Genomic DNA, 21,731 nt, shown 5'->3' on the forward strand with positions numbered 1-21,731 from the left:
ATGACATCCTTTCGTTTGCTCTACACACATCGTGGAGCACCTGCTCCGTGCCAGGTACCGTTCTGGGCAGAGGGTGACTGTGAGCGGAGCCTAGGCTCAGTCTCCAGCCTGTCTGACTGCTGCACTGTCTGACTCCACCATACGCTGCTGTTTTCTTAAAAAGCAGCTGATAAAAAAAGCAACTGACAAACACAACGGTGCCTATTTTTTGAACACTTAGAAATCACTCCTCTACAAAAGTGCAGAAACAGCTGAAATTGCAACAATTACACACCAATATGCTAGTGACTATCAGTATATGTAATTCACCTGCCATTCCCACATAGAGCCCTGGGCCTGGCAAATAGTGGTGCTAAATAAATATCTGCTGAGTCGATGAATGGGGAGGTCAATAGTGTCCCAAATAACACAGCCCCAAAGAATCTATTGATTTCAACCAGTGTCTGAAGGGCCTCTACCTGCAGTTGTGAGCAGATACTTCACACTGATCCCTGCTCCCGGCCCCAGCAGCCGGGGCCTGTGGTCAGGCGGTGGCAAAGGAATCCTCCCGTCAGCAGGGTAAGGACTGTCAAGGAGTGGGCAGAGGCTCTGGAGGGAGACTTCCATCTTCTCTGGACATCCAGCCACTGATTCCACCAAGCAAACACTGGAACGTGCCTGCAGCTCTAGAACAACACAGCACGGCAACAGCAGCCTGTTTGCTCAGGGGAGGGGGATATGTGGCACTGCCACCTCGCCGTCCCAGCTACACACAGCACCGAGGAATACCAGAGCCTCCGTGGAGACACAGGGAGTCCGTACTCTCGGGAAGCACAGGGTATATCCGCTGTCAACTGCCACGACAATGCCACAAAACAAACTGCCCCCAAACTTAGTAACTTACAAGCATCACCATTTATCATCCTTCAGGAGTCTATGGGTTGGCCAGTGACTCTTCTAATTGGGCTGGGTTGGCTGATCTAGCCGCGGCTCGCTTGTGTGTCTGTGGTCATCGGGCAGCTCAGCACGGGCTGACGGACTGGGAGGGCGGGGGGGCGACGGCCTGGCTTTCCTCCCAGGGAAGCCCTCAGCAGCCCAACCCAGGCTTGCTCTGGGCAGTGTCCGGGCTCCAGGGAAGAGAGCAAAACCCCTAGCAGCCACGGCTCAGACACTACTTCTGCCACATGCTGTTGACCTGGCCCCCAGATTCAAGGGGTGGTGAGATGGGCTCCACCTCTGGACGGGAGACGCCGCACGGTGGAGGCAGGCAGGGACGGAGAAGTGAGGCTGTTTCCACAATCTGCCCACACCCCAGGCCCTTCCTGCCAGACGGAGGCACATGGGACTTTATCACTCGACGCGCCCTTTGTTGCACACTGCAGGGGACCCCAACTAAGGCACCTGTGTTCTCGCTGATCTGAACCTCTGAGGTCGAAGGCTCGGTCTGCCCCACCACGGCAAGGGACATGGGTTGTCCACTTAAAATGGCGATGTGGTGATTCCTTTTTAAAAATGTATTTCTGTTTCAAAAACTATTTGTAGAAAAATATTAAATAAATAGTAGTGCACCCAAGTGTCCACCGACAGATGAATGGACAAGCAAAATGTGGTCTACACACAGGGTGGAATAGGACTCAGCCTTACAAGGGAAGGAAACTCTGATCATGCTACCACAGGGACGGGCCCCGAGGACATCGTGCTCAGTGAAATAAGCCAGTCTCAAAAGGACAAATACTGTGTGATTCCACTTCCACGAGGCATTTGAGGAGTCAGAGCCACAGACAGTGGAATGGTGGGTTAATACCACTGACCTGTACAACTAACGTGGCCACAGTGGTAAATTTTATGCTGTGTGCAAAGGAAGCACAGACGTGGCAAAGACTGACGGGGCAGGCACATGCCTGGGACACCAGCGTGGCCAGTGGCATGCACGGGAGGCCACACTGCACAGGGGGCTTTGGCCTGTGCTCCAGCTCTCTTTATCGCCAGTCAAGTTCAAAGGCTTTGCTGATTAGCATAACGCACGTGTAGGAAAGGTAGGTTATCACTGGAGCAATGGGAGCGGCTGGCTAACGTCGCTGACATGGGGGGCCTCTCAGTGGCCGGGGGGCAGTGTCCCACACTGCAGACCCCCCGCTCCCTGCACAGACCGGACACGGCTCTGACTCCCACCACGAGTGAAGGGGAGGATCCTTGCTCTCCTGATCCCCAGAGCGGGCCAGGGATTCCTGCCCCCAGAACACAGAGCCGTGTGCCTTGGGTGAGCCTTTCATGAAAGGAGGTTTCAAACACCCAGCGGACATCCTTGAGCTTGCGGGGCCAGCTGTACACAGGTGGAGCCTGGGTCTGACACCTGCCTTCCTTAGGACCTGCCGGCCAGGTCTGGAGGGGAGGGCTGATCACTCATCCACACCTGCCTTCACCTCCATCATCTACTAAGAGCTACCTAACAGCTGCGCCTGCCCAGAGTGGCTTTGGATGGGTCGCTGCACCTCCCAGACACCCCCAGGATGTGCTGGGACTACTCTGCTGCCCTTCTGCCCCTCACACGACATGACAACCTGAAAGTGCTGCCGTCACTTTCTCCGCCAGCCCCAGCCCCTGCTCTGGGCCTCCTGGTCAAGTCCCTCCTCTCTCCAGGGACAGCTGGAGGCACATGCTGTGGCTCCCACGATGGACATTTATGTTCCTGTGGCCTCACCTCCCTGGTCACCTCCTCCGGACGGTGGCCCTGCAAGCCCTGGGTGGGCTCTGGGCGGCCCGTCCGTGCCCCACCTGATGGAGAGCGCCCACCGCTTCTCTGCCCTCGCTGTGTGGTGCTGCTGGGCTCCCCGTCCTCGACTGGGACTTGGCTCTTGGCATCTTTTCTTTCACCTCAAGCTGCACCAGACAGTTATCTCTGATCACGTTCACCCCATGAGCCTTCGCCCGGCAGTTACGGGCGTCAAACCACTCACAGTCTGGATTCCGCCGCATTAGCAGCCTGCCCGCTTCTGCGTCAGGGGTGAATTTGGTAAGTGAGCTCTCAAGGTCTCCATTCGAATTTGGATCTGGAGGGGGTTACGGGGCCTTCTTGTGGCTGCCGAAGCCCCCAGCCGCCTCCGCAGTCACACGCAGGCAGTTCCTGTTTCCACCTGGCCCCCTGGACCTCCCCGCAGAGACGCTCGGGAGGCCCTGGGGAAACGTGCCTCCTGGCTCTGTCCTCCCGGGCGCACTGGGCGCTGCCATCCAGGGCCACCGGCCACTGCTTGACAGTCCTCTCCAGCCTCGCACCTGTGCTCCAGTCCAAGCTGGAGGGTAGGTTCGGGTGTCATGGGGGCCCCCCGCATGTTTTAAAGGTCCCCCTTCCTGAGGCTGCCAGGCTGGGTTCTGAGGCCCTGCAGGCCCCGGAAGCTTTGGCCTTGGAAACCTGTGCTCTTTCCAAGTGGTGGTACCCGCCCCCCCCCAGTGTCCTCATGGCCACTGGAAATTCAAAATCTGCAGCAGCTCAGGAGGAAGCCTGGGTTGTGTCCCTTTAACCCTCCCATGGACAGTTCTGACTATGCCGCTGTCCCTGGAGAAAGGAGAATTTCTCCACTGGCATTCAAGGCTCCCTGACATCTGGCCTCCCTAACCTCACCTCCCCACCTCCCACCCGACTCCCACCTGTGCCCAGGCCCCAGGCAAACTGGCCCCCTCTGGTTTCCAATCAGGCTCACATGCCACCCCTCAAATCCTACCCCAGTCTCCCCTGGGAGAATGCAGAATGTCCACCCCTCCCACTGCTCTGGGCCTCCCCACCCTCCCAGGCCCACCCTGACCGTCCCCTTCTCCCGGAGGCCTTTCCTCACAGCATGAACCACACATGAAGCCCTGCTACCTCCGAACCCGCTGTGACTGTAATAGTGAGGCTAACACTGGGTACTGCTACACACCAGCACTGTTCCCGGTCTTACTTTATTTAATCTTTTAATAATAAAAGGTGGGTACTTTTATTATCTCCATGTTACAGGTGAGGAAACTGAAGCACAGAGAGGTTAAGCAACTTACCCAAGGTCACACAGCTGCAGAGACAGGTTAAGTAACCTGCCTGAGGTCACACAGTCGGTGGGCGCCCTCTGCCCAGAGCCTGTGCTCCACACCCCATTACCCTCCTGACTCATACCGCGCAGCCTCGTCTCTGGCCATCACTGAAGTTCCTCGCTGGGTCTCTAACTCTACCTCCCAAAGGGTGGGGCTTCAACACACAGCTACAGAAAGGAAGGAAACTTCTTCTGAGGAATTTCCCAAATTTCCTTATGGTTTCACAATAATTTCACTAAAGAGTTTATTCTATTTCTATTCCTCCGTCGTTCTCATCAGCTCATATTCACTCACTTCAGTCGACTTCAGGAGCCAACATGGCACAGTGATGAGGAGTCAGCCAGCCTTGGGTTCGAATCCCAGCTCTTGCTGTGTGACCTGAGGCAAATGACTCCATGTCTCTGGGTCTGTTTCCTCTTCTGGGAAACGGGGAGAGCCTCGGTCAAGGAGAGTATAAGGTGAAGCAAGACGGGCCCGGGCACAGATCCCGACTCCAAGGAAGCACGGAGGATGTGGATGGAGCAGGCGTCGCCATCGTCATTGTCTTGGGGCAGGACCGATCCCGGGAACTTGGCCTGACACATGAGTCTCCAGGGTGGCTTTGCCGCCAACCAGCCGTGTGCCTGAGGGCCGACAGCTAACCTCGCCAGGCTCAGTTTCTCCACCTGTACGGTGAGGGCCCCTCCAGCTCCGCCACTCCTGGGGACCTGAGGTTCTAAGGTTTTGCTGTGACGTGGAGCAGTGTCACTTTGTTGCTGCCATGGTGACTGTTTCACAGCACAGCTCCATGCTGCTGTGAGCAGGATACAGGCACGACATTTCCTTCCTGGCCTTTCTCGGGCTTGTCACAACCTTTCAGGGGACACAGCAAAATGCAAAAGCCCTGCAGACTCAAAGAAGACGAGCCGGGTCTGGACCAACCACGGAGGCGAACCTGTGGGTAGGGGGCGCCGAGGGGCCGGTGCAGCAAGATGTCTGAGGCTGCCAGACACAAGCAGCACCTGCTGGCAGGAAGGCTGGAATAAGCACGGGATCGAGTGCCAGTGACAGTAACAGGGGAGCCGTGCTGTGGGTGACCGGGGACATTTAGTGGACAATTGTCATCAAGCAGTGTCAGCGCCACATTCAACGTACGTCCACAATCCAGCCCTTCTCCCCACCCTGCCGCCACCCTCTGGCCCGGCCACCGTTGTGACTTGCCTGGATCACTGCGATGACCTCTCTGGTCTCCCTCCTCCGACCCTGGCGCCCCTTGGTCTCTTCCCCATGCAACATCCAGAGGTCTCCAGATCCCGATCACACTCCTCCTCCGCTCAGACTCCTCCAGGGCCCTATGTGAACTCCCCTCCCTTGACCTCTGGTCCTCACCTCCTACTCCCCTGCCCCGCGCTCAGCCAGCTACGCCAGCCTCCTCGCCATTTCCCCATTCCCCCACCGTGCCGGGCACTTGCCTGCCTCAGGGCCTTTGCACTGGCTGTGGCCCCGCACCCAGCACCCTCACTGTAGACACGCGCACAGCTCGCGCCCTCGCTGCCTTTAGCTCTTTGCTTCCACTCTCTATAAAATTCCAACACCACCCCCGACTCTGTTTTTCTCCTAAGCACATTTCCAATCTAACACACTCAGTATTATCTATATTTATCTTCATTATTGTCTGTTTTTCCTCATTGAAATGTAAGCCCACGAAGACAGGAATTTTCTTGTTTTGTGTGTTGTAGTAACTGCTCAGCAATTGGAATCATGTCTGGCACATGTAGTAGAAGCTCAATAAATATTTCTTGAATGACAGAATGAATGAATGGTGTTTGCTGAAAGGTCCCTCCCACTCAGGAATATCTTAGGTGTTGCTGCAATTCCTGGCCAGCAAGATGCAAAGGAAAACCTTGAGAAAACGGCTGTCACAGACAGGACCCAGAGGAAGGAAAACAGTGTTTATACACAAGCATCTGAAAGAGTGAAATAAGCTAGCTCAGGGTGGGAGCTTGGCCAGGGAGACCAAAGGTCCTGATAAGGACTGCACCGTGCAAAGGTCACTCCCAGCTGCCTGGGGCCTGAGACTCTCATCAATTGAATAATATTCTGATAAGACGGTCAAGGTGCAAAAGAAGATTCCTGAAATGAGCAGCCGAGCCAAGGTGGCTTAGCCCGCTCGGCAGGGTAAGTGACAACCTCCACACCCCAGGCCAGAATTAGAGGCGACAGGAGGCTTAATAAAGCACCTCCTTGGTGCTGGATGCTGAGACCACACGCCCAAAGAAAGGTTTCCGACCTCACGCAGCTCACAGTTTAATCAGCACAGCAGCACCAAACACAAACCCCAGTGCCCGCTGTGGAGCACATACAATTTTTCATTGTGGTAAAATATACATACCATGAAATTTACCATCTTAACCATTTTTAAGCGCACAGTGCAGCATAGTAAGCACATTCACATATTCACACTGTTGCACAACCATCACCACCATCCGTCTCCGGCACTTTTTCATCTTCCCAAACTGCAACTCTGTCCCTTTAAACACTAACTCCCCATTTCCCCTCCCCCGGCCCCGGCCCCCCCCACTCCACTTTCTCTCTGTATGAAATTAACTACTCTGGGTATCTCATGCAAGTGGCATGATGCAGTACTTGTCCTTTCGTGACTGGGTTAGTCACCTAACACACTGTCCTCAAGGTTCAGAATTTCCTTCCTTTTTAAGGCCGAATAATATTCCATGTGTGGCGGGACCACCGCTGGTTTCCCCGTGATGCACTGACGGACTCCTGGGTTGCTTCCGTCTGCTCGCTGTTGTGAATAATGCTGCTAGGAACCCGGGTGTACAAGGATCTCTCGAGACCCTGCTCTCAATACCTTTAGGTATGTGCCCAGAAGTGGGCTTGCTGGATCGAATGGTAAGTCTATGCGCTTTTTGAGGAACCACCATCCTGTTTTCCACAGTGGCTGCACCATCTCACCTTCTCACCAGCAGGGCACTAGGGTTCCAATTTCTCTACGTCTTTGCCAACAGTCTTCTTACCTGTGTTTTTGACGGTAGCCGTCCTAGTGGCTGTGAGGTAGTATCTCATCGTAGTTTTGCCTGGCATTTCCTAATGATGTTGAGCAGGAAAAGATGCTCTTTCAAGTGCTTTGTATGTATTAACTCATTTAAGCCCCAAATAACCCTATGGGATAGATACCATCATTATCCCCATTTTACAGATGTGCACACCAAGGCACAGAGAGGTTTAGTAACTTGCCAAAGGGTACAGAAGCTAATACCGTGAGTGGCAGAGCCAGGATTCGAACCCAGAGTGGCAGACTCCACAGGGAGGGCAAGGGTGCCCAGAGAAGGGGCATGGCACCCACTGGTCAGCCAGTTCCTCCTTGGACGAAATCTCCTCACTCTGACGCTGCGTTAACATGCGGCCCCGCCCCAGCTGGGCTTGGAGGATGGCTACCAAGTGGTGCAGTGGCACCGGGCGGGGGGCCGGAGAGCTCACACCAAGGTTACGGGAAGCTTCAGCGACACTGTGCTATGAACGCATTTCCACGCTGCCACAGGGAAACACACATTCACATCTATTTTCATAAAAATCCCATCCATCACAGCATTAGATAAGGAACAGTCAGCATTTGATTTCTAAAGCGCAGAATGTAAGTGCACAAGGGCGATAAACGTAATGACACTCTTAAGCAACTCTACGTTTGAAGTATCAATCGCCTCATTTTCTGGGGAGATTACTGTGCCTGGGAAAAACACAGATGCCCGGAGCTCGGCTGCATGACAAAAGCTAAATTAAAGGGAATAAAAGGCTGGAGTTTATTTCACTAAAAGGTAACCCAACACCCCTGCTTTTCCAAGTGCCATGGCAGTCATGTCAAATGGCTTCGATACCCGGGGCCCCCCTAGAAAGGGAACCCCATTAGGGCAGGGCAGGAACAGAGGCCATCAGACGGAAGCTGCCTTCCCACCGATGGAAATAGCCATGCATGCCTGACTGGGGCCCACGTCCTCCACAGACACATAATGTGACACTTGGCCAGCAGCCCCTACGTGTCACAGGCCCCGTCTCCTTTGTCCATCTGACAGCTGTCCGCTGTGCCTGCTGACCTGGGCTCCAGCCTGGCTTCCTGGAGCTGCTCTTTGGTCTGGCTCTTGCTTTGCCCTTTTGTTTCCTGACCTAGGTGAGGCGCTCTACCCACACCTGCATGCACCATGGCCGTGGTTTGGTTGGGCACTCAGCAAACAGGAACGCGAGCCTGCTGCCAGGGCTTGGGCTGCCACCTCCGGAGGCACCAGGGTCCTGAGCCCGCCGGCGGGGAGGTGCTCAGGCTGGGCTCGGTGCCTCCGCCCCATCCACTCCTCCTCCTGCTCCACTGGCCTCCGGCTGCAGACCGGGTCCCGATCCCTCTGCAGAAAGGTGTTGGTGAGGGATCAGCTGCAAAAGCCTAAGCTTTCACCATAGCCAACACCGGCTGGGAGGAAAAGGCAGAGGCTTTAGCGTCTGAGTAACGCGCAAACTGATGGCAAAGCCTGCAAATGACACAGCTCCCTGACGGCGCCTACTCATTGTCCTCCCTCCCTCGCGCAGCGGCTCAGGTCAAGGTTCTGTGACACTAACTCATATTATCCTGTGCACGGGCGGCAGAGCCATACACTGGAGTGGTCTCGACCCCTCTGGCTGCAATCCTGGGTGATCGCCCCACACCAGAGACGAGGATACTGAGGCCCAGGCCTGTCCGGCTCTCCCAGGCTGCAAGTCAGCCAGCTGTGCGCCGGGCCTAGGCGCAGGCCAGCACGGGTCCGAATCACGAGTCCCGTCCGCAGTTCCACAGGGCTCTGTCCATCCACAGGGCCTTCACGTCACCACAACATCCTGCTGAAGTTCCACATCGAACAAGTCACATCCACACGGTGCTCATCTGCTTCCCTCTCGAGGATGCAGAACACGCAGAGAGCAGATGCGCTGCCAGAAACATCTGGAGCCTCCAGCTCTAGAAGCTGCTGGCATCTTACTTAAAATAAATAAATAAAGACTCACCCACTGGCAGGGAGAAGGAACCAGGAGCAGGTTCTGCTCTTCCCGAACCGGCCGCGCTGCCCCAGAGAGCTCACAGGTGTCTGTCATTCCCGCACCTCCAGGCTGGGGCAGGGGGAGGCCACGGCTTCTCTCCCCCAGAGGACACTGTGCTTGGGTGCTGCAGCCTGGGGTCCCTGTGGACGGCTCTGCCTTGCGAGATGGGAACACGTCCCCCCCGATCCTGAGGCTGTCCAGAGGGGCCTCTCCGACCTGGGGCACCGGCGTGTAGCTGTGGATGGGGCTGGGCCGCCCACACCTGGGGCTACGCCTGGACGTGGAAGGTAGAATTTGGGCCTAAACTCAAACGCTGCATCAACCCAGTTAAAGTTTGCGGTTTGCTCAAGGCCAAAAGCTTCAACTAACACAGGAGGAAGTCCTGTACAAAGACGCAGACAGCGCATGGTCCTAAGCAGTAAGAAGGGGCTCCCTCTTGGTGACTAAAAACGCTTTACAGTGTTTTAGTGATAGATTTGCTCCCCAAAATGGGGTGCCTGGTTTTCCAACCAGCTTCCGACACTTAAGCCAGAGGTTCCCAATCAGAGGCAATTTCCAAGCAAACCCGGGGCAATAGGCAACGTCTGGAGACATTTTTTATTGTCATAACTGCAAAGGGGACGTGCTACTGGCATGTCATGGCATTTAGATGCTGCTAGACAGCCTGCAGTGCACAGGGCAGCCCTCAGCAAAGAAGTGTCTGGTCCAAAATGTCAGTGGTGCTGACAACGAGAAACTCTTAAACAGGGGGACCCTTAGCTGAAGTGGCCTCAGCGGAAAAGAAATAGGGGACCATTTAATAAATAATTCAATACAATAAAACGTTTGTTTAATGGGTGCAGAGTTTCTGTCTGGGATGAGGAAAGTTCTGGAAATGGACGGTGGTGGCGGCCGCAGGACACTGTGAGCGTGACGAACGTGACGCTGCACGCTGTGTGTTACTGTCCCCCACAGCAGCTGTGGAGCCACTGCACTGAGCGTGCACTTACAGTGGCTAAAACGGCCAATTTTATGTTACGTATTTTTTACCACAACAAAAAATCTGTGACACACAGTATATAATTACATCACATATAATTATATATTGTGTATGTATAGTTACCTAATTATAATGATTTCATAAAGTCAGGTGTTCACCATGTGGCACCTGCCATTCTAACCCATGACATTGGTCCCATCATTGCCCCCATTTGACAGATGGGCAAAGCAGAGGGGAGCCCAGCAATTTGCCTACGGCCACCGGGCAGGGTTTGCACCTGGGCAGGGGGCGTTCCGAAGAGCCACGTTCTCCTGTATTCCCGAGCTCTGTTCTCCACCGAGCTGACCTCACCAACCCCAAAGCAGCCTTTGGGACATTTCACTCCACAAAGGTCGCTGAGTTCTGTGCCAGACGCTGGGGATGCAGAAGGAACCAGACTGAAACCCAGCCCTCGGGAGCCTAAGGCGCGGTGGGCAGACAGAAAATGGACCAGAAACAAAAACCCAAAGGTCAAACGGTAGGGTCCGTCAGACGCAGTTGCCATGGAGAGACACCGAGCACCAGGAGGAGACAGGGAGCCCTGGGGAGGAGGCCCAGGGGAAAGGCGATGTCCGTGGAGTAGAGAAGGAGGGGGAGCCCACCCACACCAGGGACAGGGTAGGGTGCAGCACCAGCGCAAGCCGCCCCCACTCCTCCTCTGCTCCCCAACCCAAGCTCTGCTCAAGATCCCAGCCTACATGCTGTGTGTTCACAGGCAAGTTCCTTACCTCTCTGTGCCCTTCTGTAAACTGGGGCAGATAAAACCTACCTGTCCCTGCTGTCATGAGGACTGCGGGCGGCGGTGGGTGGAAACTCCCTAGCACCTTGCCTGGCGCCCAGCGAGGTCAAGGAGGGCGGCACCGAATAAGCTTAATGATGACAAGAGTGAGGAAGTTACAGTCACCCAGACGCACACCTCACAGCGCTGGGGACTTGGGACAAACATCTCCAATGTTCGTTCTCACATGCGTGATATTCACATATGAGCTGCCCCTGAGAAGCCCCCGTGTGTCCATATGAGACAGACAGAACGATCTGGCGAGGCCAGCATTTCCAAGGACGCCCCAGCTTCTTGGAGCACCATGAGCACCTGCTGCCAGATCCATACACTCGGTAGGGCCATTACACCCCGTCTTGCACAGCCCCCTAAACGAGTCGCACACGTTAGCGTCATCTCCCAGCAAGACCAGTCCAGGCCAGTGCTTGCTGGATTCCCCCTTTCCTGCCCCCAGGCCTGGTGTGGTCGGGAAACTCCAGAGAGACTCGGGGATATCTTCGTTTGTGCTCACTTGACACCATCAAGTTCTGGAGGGGCTCCCCGCCCCCCCGCGGGCCTGAGAAGGCTGGGGAGACGGGGGAGGGGTCATATACATGAGGCATCCTCCAAACCCAGAGCCCCTTACAGGGTCCAAAATCTAGAAGCCCAGGAATGCGAAGTGACACAGCCACTTTGGAGGACAGTTTGGCGTTTCTTACAAAACCAAACACACCCTTACTCAAAGGAACGGAGAACTTCTGTCCACATAAAAACCTGCACATGGGTATTTATAGCAACTTTATTCATAATTGCCAACACTTGGAAGCAACCCAGACGTCTTTCAGCAGGTGTATGGATAAAACTGTGCCGCATTCAGACAATGGAATGTTATTCAGTGCTAAGAAATGAGCCATCAACATTGAAAAGATATGAGGAACCTTAAATGCAAATTGCTAAGTGAAGGAAGCCAATCTGAAAAGGCTACAAACTGTACGATTCCAACTATATGACATTCCGGAAAAGGCAAAACTAAGGAGATAATAAAAGGATCAGTGGGGCTGAGGGGAGGGCGGCAGGATTAAGGGGAGCATGGAAGATTCGGGCAGTGACACTGCTCTGTGTGACACTGCAATGGTGGACACTTGTCTATACGGTCGTCCAGACCCACAAATGTACCACAGCGAGTGGGAACCGGCACGTAATGTACGGACTTCGGGAATAATGACGTGGAATGCAGGTCCGTCTGCGGTAAGGGACGCCACGCCAGTGCGGGGCAGCAACAGGGGGAAGTGGAGGGGCAGGGAGTGTACAGGAACTCTGCTTACTGCTCAGTTTTCCTGCAAACCTACAATGCTCTAAAAATAAGGACTATTAAACAAACAACAAAAAACCTTTTTAAAAATCTAGAACCCAGATAAGACGACGGAGTTGGGGACTGCAGGCAGTGAGGAGTGGAGCCCACACTGAGCCCATGAGTCGCACCCCCTGGCACCCTCCCCGCAGCGGCTGGCAGGCCCCCCCCCATCGCTCCAGACAGAACCCACAGCACCACCCCACCCCATCTGTGAGTCTGCTGGGCTTGGTCTCACAGTGGCCCCTCACCCCGCCTCCCTGGCCCAAGGCCCCTCATCTGTGCCCCAGGCCTCGGCCGCAGCCTCCACCTTGCCTCCCCGCAGTCTAGCTCGTGCCACGGCCGGATACGTCTTTTAAAATGATAATCTGGACTACATGGTCCAAGCTCCAAACTCCCCAGTGCTTCCCCGCAGCAACAGGAACAAAGTCCCAACTCCTCCCACCGCCCTGCCAAGCGTTCTGCTTCCCCTCCCACCACCCTCCGCCACACAGGCCCCGGGACACCGTTTCCACCAAGGCGGGCCCCGGAGCCCAGCATGTGCTCAGTAAATCCTTGGTGGCTACATTAACGAACGGACACCCCCACAATGTGCTGGACAGATGTTTTCACCTGCATTCTACAAGTGGGGAAACCGAGACACGGCCCGAGGTCACCAGGAGAACCTGACAGCTAGCCTGCGCAGAGGACACATGCTCCGCTATGCCACGCCAACAGCAGCTGGTGAGACGGTGCTGTCATCACGGGCAACCGCCTTTCCAGAGGCCCAGCTGCCCGTCGGGGAAGTGCAGCCGACTCCCCTGAGGGCCTGGAGGTGGGCTGATGGGTGCAGTGTTTAAGCCACTGTTTTCACCAAGTGCACATTAACTGGCGATCACAGACGACCCACTAGGCTGTCTGACTGCCATGCAAAACTGGCTATTCTGGAACCATCTCCCGAGGTCCATGGGGTCTCCCAAGCCCCTCCATCGTTCTTGCCCTCCCAGGAAGGCTCCAATGGTCACCCCAACACGCCTCCACCTCCAGTCGTCCATAGATGCCGCGAGGGGCGAGCGGGGCACCACCATTCAGCAGATGCCACCCAAGGGAAGGTCAATGGGCCCGCTTGTGGTGCTCAGCGGGAGAAGTTTCTGCATATACAGTTATTAATGACTTTATTTATATACCAATATTTAGTACTGCTTGCAATTAAGCAGATCTGCTTTCAAAATATGACTAATTAGAACAGTCGGCTGGCAGGAAGGCTTCTGCAAGGAATCACATCGTTCTAGCGAAAGTTGCTCCTGCCAGAGGCAAAACCAGGTGCTGGATCTCAGGAAGCAGCATTGGTGCTCCTGGCCTGGAGGACTCCTGGCAGGGAAGGGGAGAAGGGGAGGGGGCGGAGGTGAAGTAGGAGAAGGGGGAAGAGAGGTGCAAAGGAGGAGGAGGAGGAGGGGAGGAGGGTGGAGGGAAGAAAGTTGCAATCCTCAAGCCCGGAGGCTTAATTTGTATGATGCTAGTTAACTATGGCCTTACATTTTCTGCTACTTGGAAGCCAGTCAGATAGGTGCGGGGCTGCCTAATTCCTGGATTGACATTTCGAGGCGAGCTGAAAGAGCGGTGCCTATGCAGTGATGCAGAAACCTGGATCGATACGGCTGGTATGTAATACTTGGCATTAATCCCCAGCCGGCTGCTGTCCCCACAGTGCTTTTGCTAGTTTCTGTCCAGTGAGAAGCAAGGCTTTCTAATTTTTCACTGAGTGACCACTTTTGGTCAAAACAGGTGCACCTGACAAAGGTGACCAAAGCCCATGTTCCTAACGGGCCTGCACAAGTCCTGGCATCTGAGGCCATCTGAGAACCAGAGTCCCTCACAGGTGCCAACATCAACCATCAAGGCCTGACCCATGAGCCATGACCACCTCTTCCCTAAGCCCGAGCTCAGGGCCCCATCTGGGGCCAGGCACTGGGCAGGGGCTGAGGACACAGAGACAAGTGGCCCAGAGGCTGACTTGACCTGGACCCCAAGGTCCTCCAGATGAGGTGAGACTGTGTGGAAAGAGACAGCCATGCTGCCTTCAGGTTCCAGCCAGGAAGGCCTCCTGGAGGAGGTGGCTGGAAACAGAGTCTGAAGGAAGAGGAGGGGCATGGGCTCCTCTAGGCTGAGCACGCGTGAAGGATGAAGGTTTGTGTGAAGAGCCCCAGATGCTGGGCAGTGACGAGGCCACCCCCAGCTCCCCACCGCTCACCCTTCACTTCAACTGGTCTCTGCTCAAGGTCACCCCCACCAGAGGTCTTCCCTGACCATCCCCCTCAAATTGCAACTGTCATTCTCGCTCCACCACCTTGCCCCACCATGTCCCCGCCCGGCACCCACCTCAACAGTCCAATCCACACCGACCTGTCCATCTCTTTACGGCCCATCCCCCACTGCAACGCAAGGGGGGCCAGGCCACAGCACAGACCACCCGAAACACCTGGTGAACGAGGACATCAGTGGGCAGTAAAGACTGACAACCTATCTGCAGCCCACCGGAGGCACGACCTCAAAGCCTCTGGGGCCTGGCAGGACCCTGGGCAGGGAAGCCAGTGGGTGGGCCCTAGCGTCCAGGGGGTGCGGTGCCACCCTGCAGAGAGCTCCTCCAGAGGCAAGGGGGCATTGCCTGGTTTTCAAGAGAAGCTGGAAATCTCCAGTTTTATGTGAAATCACCTGATTTGTAAATATTGGCAACTAGTTCCAGTTGTTAAAATAAGTATCTGTCAGCTGTGGCCCAAGGAGCCCAGCTTACAATGCAGCGGGAAGGGAAAGCAAGGGACAGGTTTCTCAGAGAAGGGATGGCATCTGGTTTGCACGTAGAAAGATAGGGCCAACCAGGGGTAGTGGACGCTGCGGTGGTCACCCAGGCCCCCTCAGGACCAGGCCCTCACCCCACCCGCCGGGAGCACCAGCTGCTGACGGCTCTTGGGACTGTCCTTGGCCAAGGTCATGCCTCCCCCCCCCAGGGGCCGGGTCCATGTCTAGTCAATGTGGAGCAACCGAGGGCCAGTGCCCTCACTCTGATTAGGGACACCTCTGCAGGGCTGTCCCAGGTCCAGGGCTCCAGTGGCACTGTCCGAAGGAGGCTCTGTTCAGACTGTGTCACGCCCCAATATCCCTCTGTCTAGTGCAGCTCCTCTCACGAGCACTGTTCTCAAGAGCCCCCAGAAACCCCCTTTCACACAAATGCCATCTTAGAGTCTATTCCCCATCAGTCACGCCCTCCACCCTCTGCCCCAACCCGCCTCAGCTATGGCCTGTGCTGCAGGCACCGCTGGCTGTGCACCTGCCCCCGGGCTCCTGGGCCACAGCCAGGGACGCATGGTCCCCAAGAGATTACTGAGTCGAAGCCTCGCCCTGGACAGCGTCCCTGAGAAATTCACCCATGAAATTCACGTGGCTCGGTTCCTTCCGAAAGTTATGGTGCTTGGTGCTATAAGCCTTGTTAGGTGTGACCCCGGTGGCTGTGTCCCAGGCAGGTCAGCCAGAAGCCAGCATAAAAGTGCCCTTCTTTGGGGTTTTATGGATTTGTGAAATATCTGCCCAGTTTTTTCTCAGGCAAATTTCATAAATCAGTGCACTTCAATCTCAGGAAAACTGGCAGCTCCCGGAGACAGTGAAGCCATTTTTGCACTCACTCTATAAACTCAGGTAACAGGAACGAGAACTTTTTCCCGTGTCCGTAAAGCCAGCCATGGAGCAGGCCAGCCCCTCAGTATGCTGGGCTCTCAAGAGCAGTGAGCCCAGGACCTGAACCCCACCTCCCTGGGAGCCTGGGCTCAGTCTCCCGAGCAGTGATGAAGACAACGGCCATGACAACCCTGGCCGACGCCTCCTGACCACACGCCGTCCGCCAGGGTCTGCATGTGCAGCACTCGCGGTCCTCACCCTCCACAATCCTCTCAAGTACTATCACTGTGCCCATTTCACAGAGGAGGAAACTGAGGCACAGTGCTCAGGGCCACATAGCTGGTAGTGAGACACCGGAAGTCTGGCTGCAGGGCCTGTGCTGTTACACCACTGAGCCTCACGCCTGTGAGCATGTGCCCGGCCTGGCCACCCGGGCGGAGGGCAAGGGTCACCAGGGGCCATACCAGGGTAGGAAGGCCCAGGCCTCGCTGGGCACCTGCAGGGCGCCAGGCCCTCCTGACACTCCCCGGAACCCTGCAGAGTGGGCCACTGAATCCACTTCGCAGGGGAGGAAACTAAAGCTCTGAGAGGAGACAGGACAGAGAGTCAGGAGGACTGGGGCCCACACCTGGGCCTCTGGTCCCCAGGGCTCCCTGTGGTCTTTGCCGGAGTCCCTGGCAGGAAAACGGAAGGAGTGGCGGGGAGGAGAGAGGAGGGGGAGAGAGACCCGTCCCTGGAACCACCTGCAGTTCGCAGGAACAGGAAAAGTGGGGGAGAGGTGTGGAGGCCCCAGCTGCAGCCCCGTGTGGCTTCCAGACTGGCCTCTGGACAGGCCGCGTCACTTTGGAGAAGGCCCCCTCAGGACAGCCTCCTCTCCTCCTGGCAGCTGCCCCCTGCCTACATCTATGCCTGCAGGAGATGCCCTTAACCCAACCCCAGCCCTAACAGAGCAGAGGGGCAGGAGACGGAGGGGACAGGGCAGCCCCTCACAGAGAGGGAGGCCGTGGACAGACCCCCCGTGAGCCCATCCTCCCTGCCTCCCTCACAGGCTTCCCCGGAGAGCACCCCCAGTCCACCGCGGCATGCTGCCGGGAAACCCTCCGGAGGCACCCCATATTTCCCAAGGGTCTGGAGAGAAACCCACCAGCGATGTCTCACCTAGAGGCAGGGCCACGGGCTCTCGCACCCAGGGTGGGGTGTGAGCCCCAGGCCTCTCTGGATGACGCCCCCTGTCAGCCAAGAACGTTTCTCCGGAGAAAGCCACAGAATAAGCCCCTGTCCATGGTCGGGGCTGCAGGGCCGGGCGATGGCTGGGAAAAGGGTCCAGCCATGGCAAGCCGTGTACAGAAATGACAACGCACACGGAGTGCAGACACGGGAACCAGGGCACTGGTGAAGCAGAAGGGAATGGCCTCGACAGCAAGGGCCAGAATGGGTGGGACAGGAGATGGGGACAGAGGAACTGATCGAGCTGGACAGAGGCCGTGACCGCACGGCAATGATCACAGCTCACTGCAACCATGAACGCCTGGGTTCAATCCTCCTGCCTCAGCCTCCCAAGCAGCTGGGACTACAGGTGCGCGCCACCACCCTCAGCTTATGTTCTCTTTGTTTTTAGAGACAGGATCTCACTGTGTTGCTTAGGCTTGCTGCAAACTCCTGGGCTCAGATGATCCTCCCACCTCAGCCTCCCAAAGTGCTGGGATTACAGGCATGAGCCACCATGCCAGGCCCCTTTACGACAATTTTTTTTTAAATAAAATAAACAACTCTCCCTTGGGGAAAAAAAGGAGACCTGGCCCATAGCAGGTACTGGTGCCAGCCTCCTCTTGCCCTGAGGCCAGAGAAACAACAGAGTGAGGACAGGAGCACAGGGCTGGACACTCACGGTGACCACGGCCACGCTCTCGCCACTCTGAGCTGGAGGTGTGGACAAGAAGGTCTCCCGGCCCAGCTGTTCTCCAGATTTGCGTCCTCGCCCCTATGCCGGTCTGCCTGGGAGGCCGGTGCACAGAAGCCAGCACCACGGGGGCTTTCGCAGGATCATCGAGGTCAAAGATCTGTGGAGTGGATACAGACAGCCCCAGAGCTCCTGGCCTGGGCTTCCGAGCCGGGCGGCGCCAGCCGGGCCGCTGACCCCAGCCAGCCTGGCGGGCAAGTCCCCTCTGTGCAGCGCGGAGCGGGCTGCTCCACAGACCCCAGCACCTGGAGCCCACCCTCCTCGGTCCTCCCAGTGTCAAGTCCAGGCTTTGTGCCCTTCATCCTCATGGCCTGTCACAATTTCTCTTGTAAAACTCAAATTGGTTTTCAAATCCAAGCAGAATCGTCAGGCCCCTGCCCCGCCCATGGAAGCTGTTGGTTGCTGGGGGACCCAGGGCAGTGGAGGGGTCCAAGGAGACGAGGGGCAGTGGGGCGCACAGTGAAAACACCCACACCTGCTGCCCTGGGTCTCAGTCCTCACTCACCTAACTCCTATGACAACTTTCAGCAGCCTCTAGTAGAGGCTGCAGAGACGTCATCTCCAACACATGCGGCGTTTTCGGACAGGTGCCTCGACCCTCCTCCCCTCGCCCCCCTGCCCTCCCTCCCTCCAGCCCCCTCCCACCCCCTGGCAGCCCCCTAAGCACTGACTCAGCCTCTCTGGGCCCCAGCGTCACCTGAGGGGAGGTGGTACTTGGGGCACGCCTGGCAAGCGCTTGCTAAGTGAATGAAGAGGGGAGAGAGTCAGTCACGAATTCAACACCCAGGGGAGGGTCAAATGCACACAGGCCCCACCAGTCTCTCAGTCTCTGCCTCTCTGGGGAGACGGTCTCCCAGTCTATGTCCTTCTCTCTGCCTCTGTCTCTCTGGTTCTCTGTCTCTGTCTCTGACTGCTTCCCTCTTCCCCTTCCTCTCTGTCTCTCCCTCTGTCTCTCCTGTCTCCACCTCTGTCTCGCCATCTCTCCCTCTATATGTCTCTCTATCACTGTCTCTCCCTCTCTGTGTCTCTCTCCCTGCCTCTGTCTCTGGCTCAGCAGCACGGCTGAGAGCAGAAGGACCAGCAGGTTGGGCGCTGCAGCTCTGATGGCCCTTCCCCCCGGAAAGGAGGGAGGACGGCAGCCTCAGTCTCCTGAGGGGTGGCCCAGGCCCAGAGGTGTGGCCGCGTGTCTAACCTCCCCTGTCCAGAAGGCCCAAGTCTCGCCCCTCTCCTTGGCCCAAGCAGCAGCAGCCTAGCTGGCCCCCATTACGTCCTGCTGGGTCCCACCCAGGGGCTGCCCTAACTGTCACAACATACCCACCCACCGTCCCCTGAGGGTCAGGGCTCAGGGGGCCTCGGCAGACTCTCTGCCTTTGTACTCACAGTGTGAAGTGACTGGCCCTCATCCACTAAGTGACTAAATTCAGCAACCATCCCAACACCAGGGCCCCAGAGGGATCCATCTCCACTCCCAGTTGACTGAAACTCTGAGGCCTCAGTCTCCCAGAACGTAGTCAAACAGCTGCAAAGCACAGCTGCAAACCCACTCTCAATATGGCCTTAGGATCAGGATTGATGAAGAGGAACCAAAAGCAAACACGTTAACACAGACTTAAACGCACTGTTCTATACTCTCATGGGAGAGTCTGGAGGGGGCAGTCCAGGTGTATGGGTCAGGTCCCCCAGGTTAGCAGGGGACCCAGTTCCTGCAGGCTCATAGCCCTCTCATCCCTATGGTGTGGCCCTTGTCCTCAAAGTCCGAAGTGGCTGCCAAAGCCTCAGTGATCACGTCCTCATTCCAGCCAAAGGAAGCAGAGAAAGGGGCACAGGACACATCCCTCATTTTTAAAGACACTTCCTAGAAGTTGCACGCCACACTTCTGCTCACCTCCCACAGAGTCACACAGCCATACCTAACTACTAGAAAGGCTGAGATATGCCGTCTTTATTCTGATTGCCCCATGGTCATTGAAAAATAAGACATTTTACTATGGGGAAAAAAAAAAAAAAAAGAGGAAACCAGATACTGAGAGACAGCTATCTTGGCCACACACCCATCCCCATCCAGCCCAGGGATCACCCCCTCTTTCCCCTGCAAGGCCCCTGTTGCTCTCTCCCCCCACCTTCTGAGACAGCAAGGACTGAGGTCCACCACGGGGAGGGTCTCCCACACAGCAGCGCCGCACCAGAGCTGTCCAGCGGGGAGGCGGCACTCCCACACCCCTCTCCAGACGAGGAGACGCTCCCGGCTGCTCAGAAGGGAGCCAGCACCCAAACCCGCACCTGGACGCACCTCCCGCCTCAGCAATCCTGTTTCAACCGAACCGCACTTGGCATTTCGGGGCAGGGGGAGTGACAGCATGCGATCCCAACGCCACAGCCCTCGACCCCCATGTGGACTCGAGCAGCCAGAGACACAGCTTTCCCTGGACATCTCTCAACTGTGGGAGAAAACCTAAGGCCTCGACCCAGGCCTCGCTAGACCAAACGCCAGCCATTCGCAGGCAGACAGCCAAGCTCAGCCCGCGGTGCAGCCAGCTAGGGTGAGCTGCAGGCCCGAGGCCCAGACCTTGGGCAGCGACCTTCTCATAAACCCAGGGGGTTCAGGGTGGCCCATACAGAGTGCACAGATTTCAATCAAATTCAAGCAAAGGAGAACCATTCAGGGAGAAAAACTGAGACCTTCCACTCAAGCTGTCACCTTTAGATGAAATCAAAAAGCAACCCTTTCTAAGGGGGCACAGGTAGACCCCACGTACTGAGTCCCCAAGGAACAGCTAAAAAGCGGGGGCTGAGACTATCAGGGTTAACTGTTCCTCCCACTAACCCCTCTCTGCCTCCCCCAGCCTGGGAGGGTCTTTCTAGTGAGCTTTTCTCTCAGCACCCCCCAAGGGGGGAGCCCCGCAGGGGGCATTTGCTCCCCCCGCCCCCCAGGCTGCAAAGCCAAGGGCAGGACACCCTGGGCCCGGCTGTACCCTCCGCCCCTGTGCACATAGTGGCTCCATAACCACTTCCTAGACTGCACCTTGCTACAGTCGAATGTCTGTGTCCCCTCAAACTCGTATGTTGAAGTCCTACCCGCCCAAGGTGGTGGTGTTGGGAGGCGGGGCCTTTGGGAGGGGACCAGGTCGTGGGGGCAGAGCCCCCAAATTGGGATTAGTGCTTTATAAAAGAGGCCCCAGAGAGATCCTCCCGCTTCCGGCACGTGAGGACAGGGAGGAGGCACCGCGGTCTAGGAGCCAGAAAGCAGGCCCCCAGCAGACTCAAGCTGGGACTTCCCAGGCTCTAGACTGTAGGAATAAATTCTGCTGTTTATAAGCCACCAGTTTATGGCATTTCGCTCTGGCAGCCTGAATGGGCTAAGGCAGACGAGAAGTGCCCGCCCAGCGGAGAGATAAAAGAAACACCTTTTACAATAAAAACAGTCCACACAAAGAGTGGCCGATGTCCCCATGAAATAAAAGCTGTTTTCCATCCCTCTGGTCACCTCCAGCCGGGGAGAAGGGGATTTTCGGCTCCTGCTGAACGAAAATCTGGGAGATGGTGATGAAACAGCCCCGCTGGCCCTGTTCCCTGCTGGGCCCAGAGTCAGACGTTTCTTAAACAAGAGGGCCGAGCCCCCTTCGCCGGCTCCTCTAACCCACCCACACCGCCGGGCCTGGGGCTTTCAGGTTTCTGGGGGATAAGACAGAAGGGGGCTGAGTCCTATCCACAAGCGACAAGCACTGGGCCACTGCTAGCAGGACCACCCTCTGCAGAGCCCACAGAAACTGGAAGCCCAGCTCTTACCACTGCTGTCCAGCCCTGGCAGAGCCCAAGAGCTCAGCCAGAGGAGGGCAACAGGGCCGCCAGACAGGGAGCACAACGCCAAGAGCACTGGTTTGGGAGTCACACAGACCAGGTTCAT

General features: G+C 56.5%; 1 protein-coding gene across 1 annotated transcript in view; it reads right to left on the reverse strand.

Moving 5' to 3' along the window:
* The window catches only part of IQSEC1 (IQ motif and Sec7 domain ArfGEF 1), a 359,867-nt gene that overhangs the window by 327,566 nt on the left and 10,570 nt on the right, over window positions 1–21,731 (reverse strand). The gene's annotated exons all lie outside the window — the stretch shown is intronic.

Source organism: Eulemur rufifrons, chromosome 10 (assembly GCF_041146395.1).
Source record: "Eulemur rufifrons isolate Redbay chromosome 10, OSU_ERuf_1, whole genome shotgun sequence".
NCBI classification, from domain to species: Eukaryota; Metazoa; Chordata; class Mammalia; order Primates; family Lemuridae; genus Eulemur; species Eulemur rufifrons.